Source organism: Berghia stephanieae, chromosome 1 (genome assembly GCF_034508935.2).
Source record: "Berghia stephanieae isolate SIO BIC M18660-M18661 chromosome 1, UCSD_Bste_1.3, whole genome shotgun sequence".
Taxonomy (NCBI): domain Eukaryota; kingdom Metazoa; phylum Mollusca; class Gastropoda; order Nudibranchia; family Aeolidiidae; genus Berghia; species Berghia stephanieae.
In genome coordinates, this window is record NC_088360.1 from 20,167,426 (window position 1) to 20,177,425 (window position 10,000).

The window sequence follows — 10,000 nt, forward strand, 5'->3', positions numbered from 1 at the left end:
TAGATGTTTTTTTTTAAAAATTCCTTTATTTAGGAATGCGTTAAAAAGCCCTAAAGTTATGATAAATGACCGCTGGTAATAATCGGAATTGGTTTATGGTTACTTATTGTGACATATGCAGCTCAGTGATTGCAGTTCCAATATCACTTTGATAATGATCACGGAGACTGTGTAAAGTGTGGGGAAGTGAGGGAAAGAGCAAGATTGATTTATCATAGAGATACATCGATATATATATATATATATATATATATATATATATATATATATATAGGCTACCCATCAAGGTTACAGGTTAGGGCGCAGTTTTCTTCATTTCATTCCTGTCGACCAAAATATTTAGCCTTCTAAATCCTGAACATCTTCGAATTTTTTTCGTCATTTGTTCACTGATTGTCACCATATAATTCCATCCAACACTAAGTCAAAACATTGTGAAAAATGCTCACAAACCGGTAGGCCGATGGATTTGTCTGTTTGGTCTAATGAGGATGGCTATGACTATAAGGTTTCGTGTTTTGTGTGAAAGAGAATGACAACCAGTTGGGACGATCTGGTAATTTTCCACCCATAGAATTTACTTCTTGACCACACGATGACGTATTTCAAAAATAAAAATGACACATCGTGCTCATAATTCACAGGCCTCAGCAGTATAATGGGCATGATCTATATTACATTTCCATGTGCTCGAGGTCATTGGTCACATTGGAATATGTGCTCAAAGTGACCCACAAAGTGAAAAGTGCTCACAGATTTTGAAATATCTAACATCGCGATTGGTCATTTTGTTCAGTTTGACACGTGTGTATGTTTATAACTTTTGTAAACAAAGCAGCGCATTTACATTTGTTAAGAAATATCCAATTGTTGGACAGCAACAAATCATGTGATTGATGACTTGGCAGGACGAAAACATGAATATAGATCGCTCCCATTGGTCAGTGCTTTCGTGATAAATAAAACAGCACGTTCCTATTCAGTAAAAGAGGTCCAATAATATAAACAACAAACCACGTGATTAATGGCTGGGATGGAAGAAAGGCTGGATCTCGACATATTAAGATTGTTATGCTCGAGTCATTTATCACGCTTCGAGAAGGGTTTAGAATATCATGAAAAGAGCTCACAACTTTTGAAACTTCCGCCAATAATAGTTTTTAGGGATAAAATCACTTATCTAGTAACACCGTGTGGCCACAATGTACGCTTGAGATGAATGAAAGTGACATCACTCAGCTCTTTGTTATTGTTTTTAGACAGCATTTTAATGATAACTTCTCACTCAATTCTATAAATCAAACGGTTTAGGTTACCCATAGCTTTGTGTTGCAATACTATATAGTATGCAGATGACGTCACTCAGGCCTTTGTTATTGTTTTTGCCATCCGCGTTTGTGAGTTGTTCTCACTAAACTGTATTAACCAGACTATAAAAGTTCATGGTTACACAGAGTTTGTGTGTTGGTCCGTTATACTTCCGGATGGCAATGTTGTGAACTCCTTGGCCAAGCGCATTCTATCTATAAGGAACGAAGTTTGAGGTCAACCATAGCCATCGTTATGTTATAGCCTGACACTAAAATCCAAAAGGACTGGCAGTTTGACGTCATTTTTTGGTCAGTGTCAGCGTCGCCGTCGTTATGTTTTAGCCTGACACTGAAATCCAAAAGGACTGGCAGTTTGACGTCATTATTTGGTTTTTGCACCGCCTAGTGAGTTGTCTTAGTAGAGCTCATGGAGACAAGTTATTTCATTGGTTGAACTATTGAATACAACTCACGATTTGTTTTCTTTTGTGGCCAAAGACTGGCATTTTGACGTCATTTTTTGGTCAGTGTCAGCGTAGCCATCGGTGTCAGGCCATAACTTTACGAAGGCCACGGGTCAACCCACTCAGTTCTTTGTTATTATTTTTAGACAGCCTGTTAGTGATTAGTTCTCACTAAATTATATCAATCATTGGCGTTAGAGGTTACACAACGTTTTGTGTGTTGGTATGTTTAATTTGGCTGGCGGATATTTGAGTATTTTACCTAAACTCATAGAATCAATATCATTTTCTGTTTGCTCGAGGCATTGTCACATTGCACAGTGTGATCAAAATAACCTATGTAAAAACCAAAAAAACAACCAAATACAAAACATGTTCACAGTTTTCGAAAATCCAACCCCACAATGATCATTTTGTTCAGTTTAATCCATGGGTATGTTTACAACTTTCAAAAACAAAGTAGCGTGTTTACATTCATTAAAAACTATGCACTCGTTGGACAGCAACAAATCACGTGATTGATGGTTCGGTTGAACGAAAACATGAATATTGATCGCTCCCATTAGTCAATTTTGAGAACACGTATTATGATAAAGGTATAGACAAATTAACTTGGACATGGACACCGTTTTAAAATATGCTTCATCTTCTATTTAAAGATCATACCTTATTAAAGGTAAAGATATTTACCACGAATCACCGAAATCATTCACCCAATAAAACTTGGCTTGGACCTTTTGATTGTAAGCGAGAAAACATGAACTGATGAGGAATACAAATGGTGGAATAACCCACATATCCTTGATAAATACCGTCCAATTTTGTTAAAAGAGTGCAGTCTTCTTCTTCTTTAAAAAAAAATTTTTTTTTTTTTACAATTTTAAAGAAAGATTTAATAGTAATAGTGAGAACATAATTTATTAATCCTACAATCAATACCTTATAGTATAGACAGACTGTGTGGTATAGCAGATCGTCTCAATACAATTCAAAGGCAGTATAAAGCGTCTCGTTTCCATTATATACTTTATTTGTAAAATATAAGAAATCAATGGCATGCATCTGTCGCTTCAGCTTGATCGTTATCCCGCGCTTATCGATGAGTATTCAATGGAGTTCGGACACTGCACCGTGTCGTACTCTGACGAAACACATTCAAGAAAAAATGACCAGAAAGCTTTTTTTTTTAACTTAACATATCTCTTGATATTAAAATAAATGACTACCAACTTGACAACAAATCGCAAATTGTTTTGGTAATTGTTTTGGCAAGTTTTTTTGGGCCAGTTTGTAGATGGAATTAAACAAGTTTTCTGGCCAAAATTGAGCAAAAAAAAAAAAAAGAAAAAAAAGAAAGAAAGTGTTTTGATAGAGTTTGGATACTGGCTGTGATCAGAGCCACCAATCCAATCAATGAAGGTTTTCAACACCAATCATGTCGTTGCTGATAATAGATCCAAATAATATTGACAATGTGCTATTTCTGAATGGTCAGAAGTTGGGTGACTAATGATGGTGTGAGAGTCATGGAATAACCGTCACGTGTGATGATTAGCAGAAAACGGATAACGACTATGACTTGTAGCAATGAACCAAATTGACGTCACTCAGCAACTTTGATATTTTTTAGACAACCATTTTTGGTTTGGTGATTACTTCTCATGTAATTAAATCAATTCCGAGTTAAAACGTTCAAGGTTACATACAAAGGGCACGAAGCAAAGACCATACCACTGAGCCACGCTATCCCATTGTTTGCTCCACAAAACTTGGCTTGGAACTTTTGTGGGGTAGTTGCACACATATGTAATGGCTTATGATCGCATAGTGGTGTTTTTCATAGATGGTAGTATTATCCTTTGCGTTGTGTTGTAGATGTTAATAATGACGAAAGAGTTCAAGGGCCGGTGATGATAATTGAATGCACAACACCAAAACATTCAAATAAAAGTCCAGATTCCAAGTTTCATTTCTTACAGTTTATTTGTTTGTGATAAATTCAAAATCCAAATCATGATAAATTCCAAATCCAAATCAAATAGCATTGTCATAATTCAATCAGTTTCATAAATTCCAAATCCGTAAAATCAGTCCACATGTAAAGTCAGTTTGCCTAAGTAACCATTTTCAATATACGTGGAATATTTCTAAGTCCGTAAAAGCAAATAAATGATGGTGAGCACAAAAGGTTTAAAGTGTGCAGCTCATGGTCAAGTTGAATCCCCCCGTTTTCCTCAAAACATCCTCTTTTATCCCTATCAAAATTTTACCCACAATTCCATTGGTTCCACGCCCCCTTGCAGTTTTGACAGTTCCCTGTCAGTCTATAATCCAACCCCTAAGAGTAAGACCAAATCATAATCAAACCTGAAACGTCAATTCCTACATATTGGTGTTAAACCCCGCCTTTTATGATATAATATTACTTTTGGTAAACGTTAGTTCAGTACGCCCAAATAATCTGTACGCCCAAATAATAAATTCCAACTATAATTTGATGCTATTATCCCAATAACCAAGTAACACCGATCAAAGAAAGTAATTTTCTAGTACTCAATATAATGACCAATCCTTTAACTTTGGAACGTAAAACTGTCCTAGACTACTCACTATAATGACCAAGTTTAACTGATATACAAGCACTGTGAACTCATTAAACCCACTTGCTATAAGCTAACTCTCTTACATACGCCCCTTTCTTAGAATTTAAATTGACTTTAAAACAATTTCAATTCAAAAAAATTACAGTGAGAGATTAAATATATATGTAATGTCCAACTAAAATGTAATAAATAAATGTTAAAATGATAATACTTATACCAGTTAAATATTTAAAAACTTTAAACTTTAAATTCAAAAACACCAAAGTTGATTACAACATTCATATATATCAATTATAGGTTTTATAGTATTACAACATTGATAAATTCACAAACATCAAATTTGATTACAACATCTAAATAGATATATATATCGATTATAGATTTTTTTTTTCTTTCAAATTACAACATCAACAGTAAGGTATCTATCATTTAAAGTGATTAAAATTTAAATTTACCAACACGAAAGTTGATTAAACATTTATATATTTATCGATTATACTTTTTAAGGCATTACAACATTGACAGTAAGATATCAAGTAATTAAAAGTTCAAAGAAAAAATATCTTTTCACCTTAAATTCCATCTTCATAGCAATAAAAGTGTTTAATTCTCGTCATATCCCATCACACATAAATAGTATTGCGTGAAAAAGGATGGTTCAAATTCCATTTGTGATATACTCACGTTGTCTTATTCAATCTCAAATTCAACTCTTCACGACATGGGTGATAATCTCAGCTTCCATGTATGTCTACTCATTTACTGACATATCAAAACCAGTACCTTGTATATTCCCTTATATTGTATGATTCCATTTAAACAACATTATTACATTAATTCCTACTTATAATATGTGGTACAAATAATGTATTATAGACATCTAGATCCATATACGAAGGATTACATTTCAATTAATAATAAAAAATATTTAAAAATAAATCATAATAATAGCATTATCATCATTTTAAAATTCAAGTTGAAGTTATTATCATTCATTGTTCATTGTTGATGTTTCAATTTTAAAGCTTTTTAAGTCATCAGGGTGTAGTTTACAACTTCATTGATATCAAATTGTTCTTTGTGGTCATCCATCAGAGGTCACATTTCTCAGTAATCCGTTCGTTTTGAGAATGGTCATCCTGTAAAAATTGTCAGTAATTGTTAATTAAGTCATTGTCTCCATTAAGAATGAGTTTTCATGTAATGAAAAAAATATATCAACTATAAGAGTTGAGGTGGTTGTATCTAGTCTACGTGTTGCATTGTTGTGTGTGTTGTGGTCACTGAATAGCCCAAGTGTCATAAATTCAATTTAATTATTGTTAATTAATTAAAAACTTTTTCCTCTGTAAATGTCTTCGAATTATCACCATAATGTCTTCACATTCAAATATTTAGTGTTTAATAAATAATCAGACATTAGTCTGTCCGACTTGTTCACATCACATATTTAGTGTTTAGTAAATAATCAGTCATTAGTCTGTCCGACTTATTCATATTTAGTACAGTGTAAATAACTAAATAAGTAAAATCTAACACAGTATGTGATTGTGGGCTGTTACTAAAGTGACCAACTTTTGTAATTAGTGTGTTGTATTTGTTCGAGTCTTTTGAATTTGGGACGAAAAAAGACTCTACAGGTAGCAAACGTATGCTTAACCTGTTGGGTTGTTTCTTGGTCTTGTGACGTCGCTGTAATCCATTCATCTCCGGCATCTGGGTCGATTCTCCTCGTTGATATTTGTGGTTGTCTTGTGTATATGTTGAATCTCATTGTAGATGAAATTGTAAAAATTCAAGATTAACTGTGTGCGAGATCTTGAATTTAAATGAAGTTTAACTTATCCAGCAAGTCAAAAGAAAGTTGTGAACTCAGCCATGTGTTGACACAGAGTTCGTGTGTAGTAGTCGACAGAGGTCGTGTATTGTAATTGTCTGTGTTTGTTGATCGAGTTTTTGATGAGGTGGCATGTGAGTACACACCAGGTAGATGATGTAATCTGTAGAGTACCGGTGGGTGACGTGAGTCCAAACACCAGGTAGATGATGTAATCTTGTAGAGTACCGGTGGGTGATGTGAGTCCACACACCAGGTAGATGATGTAACAATAACGTAGTCTAGTAGACTATGTAGTAGGGTCGAATAAGGTCAACAATATTTTCGTTATTTGAACGCAGGTTGTTGAATATCATACGATAATGAATCCAAGGAAATTGCTCATGTGGCGTTTTGCGATAATTTTTCCTGCATTGTCTTATATACATATATAGCCTTTATCTTTACAATGATACTAAGGCAGGCTTTATTATAATATTCAATGTTTATAAGTTGTAGATATGGGTGCTGCACACTTGTATATTAACATAAGTTTAAATTTGAATACGCTCACCACTGCACATGAAGGAAGTAATATTGTTCACAATTTGACATCATTTTGTACAAACAATCGTATCTTGAACGTTTATGTAATTATTGACGTCGTACATCGTTGGGTATTGTTGTCGTAGAAGTGAATACAAGTAATCCAATTGTTCAGTAAATAATGTAAATATAAAAAAGGTTCATGGAAGAAATCTGTGTTGATACAGATATTATTTTATGAATTCTGTCAAGTTTGTATAAGTTGAAAGGTACGATGTAATTGAGGTTGTTGTGTAGTTTGTAGTCTGTAGATTGTGTTGATTCTGGACGTATCAATGGCGTAGTGTTTTGTCGAGATTGTTACTCCATTTCAATGTATTCGTGGATAGACCAAAGGGATTAGGACATTTCCCGACCTATGTTGTGGTTGTGTTTGAGTTGCCTCTGTCGTTGTCATCAGCGTTCCCGTTATGACCGATGGTTGCAAGTGTCCTCTTTCGTGATGACTGTATCATGTTTTAGTGCAAACACTACTTCTGCCTTTGATTAACTCGAATTATTCCCTTAGAAAATCCCTAATTTAATGAAATATGATTTTGTTTATGTTATCGTAGCACTTCCTACCATTTCAACTGATTGCCGAATGATTACACACTTAAGATTTGACAATTGAACATAACTTCTTCTTCAACTCAGTTACACACTTTATGATATAAATGTTAAATTCAAACCACGCAGTAAATATTGATTACAATTACAACAGCAAATCGATAGGAGAAAAATATGATAATCAAAATATTCGCAGAAACGATATACACTCTGGTCAAGAAAAAGTCAATGTTTCGCGCCTTTGCCCTCGGCTTATAAAAATATTCATATAACTCATTGCGACGTTATCTCGCGCCTCTTAATATAGCATTGATAATTGTGTGCGCTTTAACCACGCGCATCGTATTTATAAAAATTATCCGCCTTCTGCATCATTTCATAATGTTAAACCATGCGCTTTAATCAAAAGCAAAATAAAATATTCCCGAACGCCTCATTCCTGCGTCTCGTAATTTAAATCGTGTGCACTTTAATTACCGCGTCTTACATCACTGCGCTTATTTACCCACTATGCATTTACAGCATTTTACCATATGGGTCACTTATAATTCGCTGATTCTTAACAAGTTAACCACTTGTGTCACAAATATTATCAGCTCACATGACATAATGCATTTTCAATATTTTGTTATTCTTCCGTAATAACATTTTAACTCCCATTACAAGACATCAGTCTTTCATAATAATTGATACTCCGTCATTGTATTTATATTATCTGCTTTTAATTCTCCGACTTTAAACCAAAAGTCCGTTATTCCGTTATTATGAGAATATGTCTCCTTTTAAAAATCACGATGAAACGCGTTTCAAAACAAAACTAAACAAAACAACGATTGACTCATATTCCGCATAAATCATTTCAACTTAATTTCCAGTGATAAAATCCAAATGTCTTATGTAATCTATTATAACGCCATGTCTCATTACACAACTAAATAAGCTCTGTTGTCGATTACTTGGCTGCGTTAACCACACATTTATTACCAAGAATACAAACAGATATAAAACTTTGCTCTTTGTCATGAACCCATGAATCTCAAAGAGTCAATATCAACCTACCAATTCATCCCTATTGACGGGAGAGAAATATAATCAATGATGTTGTAATATAACAATAAATACCATAAGACATTTTTCAATTATCAAAACTTAGAATTTACGTGTTTTTATTGCCATCGTCTTCTTGAGTCATTTTGACAGAAAATAAAACGTAACAACCTTAAATAATGGACCAACTGTTTATGTAATTCCAACAGTAACATACAAAAATTGAAATAAAAATCGACACATCTTTGTTACTGATATTAACAAAACATTGCCATTAACGGTACAAATTAATATTCGAAGATCTATTCCGAAACGCTTGATTGTAAGTAAACGCATTTTCATTTATTTTGAAAAATAAAACGCACTAAAATATTCATTTAAATACTGCAATTTTTATTTTCATCTCTCCCTCTCCTCTTTTTAAATATTTAAAATACATATAGCATCAATATGATATTATTATTATTATTATTATTATTATTATTATTATTATTATTATTATTATTATTATTATTATTATTATTATTATTATTATTATTATTATTTTGCCGTTCTATAATATATTGCTTTTAGTTTTTAATATATTTTCTTGTTCCATCTATGGTTCTTAATTTCAATATTATTTCGTTTAATTTTTTTTTTAAATACCGTCTTTTATCGGAATTTTAGGAATCATCTATAATTTCAATAATTTTTTTCAACATTTCATTACAAAAAATTATACTACTTCACCTTCAATATTGATATTCATTTTCTTTTCCAAATTAAAATATTTTCCTATCTGTTCACAATTTTCACTTCAAAATTCGAGTCTCACAAAAACTTCAATAGATATCAACACCGCAACAATACACATTTCTTGTGTATCCATGGTTCGGAATAATAACATCTTTACATCCTGGTACCATGGCTCCAAAAAAAGATATATAAGAATCCTGGTCACGGCACCAAATTAGATACATAATGTGGGGTAGTTGCACACATATGTAATGGCTTATGATCGCATAGTGGTGTTTTTCATAGATGGTAGTATTATCCTTTGCGTTGTGTTGTAGATGTTAATAATGACGAAAGAGTTCAAGGGCCGGTGATGATAATTGAATGCACAACACCAAAACATTCAAATAAAAGTCCAGATTCCAAGTTTCATTTCTTACAGTTTATTTGTTTGTGATAAATTCAAAATCCAAATCATGATAAATTCCAAATCCAAATCAAATAGCATTGTCATAATTCAATCAGTTTCATAAATTCCAAATCCGTAAAATCAGTCCACATGTAAAGTCAGTTTGCCTAAGTAACCATTTTCAATATACGTGGAATATTTCTAAGTCCGTAAAAGCAAATAAATGATGGTGAGCACAAAAGGTTTAAAGTGTGCAGCTCATGGTCAAGTTGAATCCCCCCGTTTTCCTCAAAACATCCTCTTTTATCCCTATCAAAATTTTACCCACAATTCCATTGGTTCCACGCCCCCTTGCAGTTTTGACAGTTCCCTGTCAGTCTATAATCCAACCCCTAAGAGTAAGACCAAATCATAATCAAACCTGAAACGTCAATTCCTACATATTGGTGTTAAACCCCGCCTTTTATGATATAATATTA

The 10,000-nt window shown here is 33.1% G+C and overlaps 1 protein-coding gene across 13 annotated transcripts in view; it reads left to right on the plus strand.

Annotated features, from left to right (window-relative positions):
* The window catches only part of LOC144970112 (spectrin beta chain-like), a 255,001-nt gene that overhangs the window by 526 nt on the left and 244,475 nt on the right, over nt 1–10,000 (plus strand). The window lies entirely within an intron of this gene.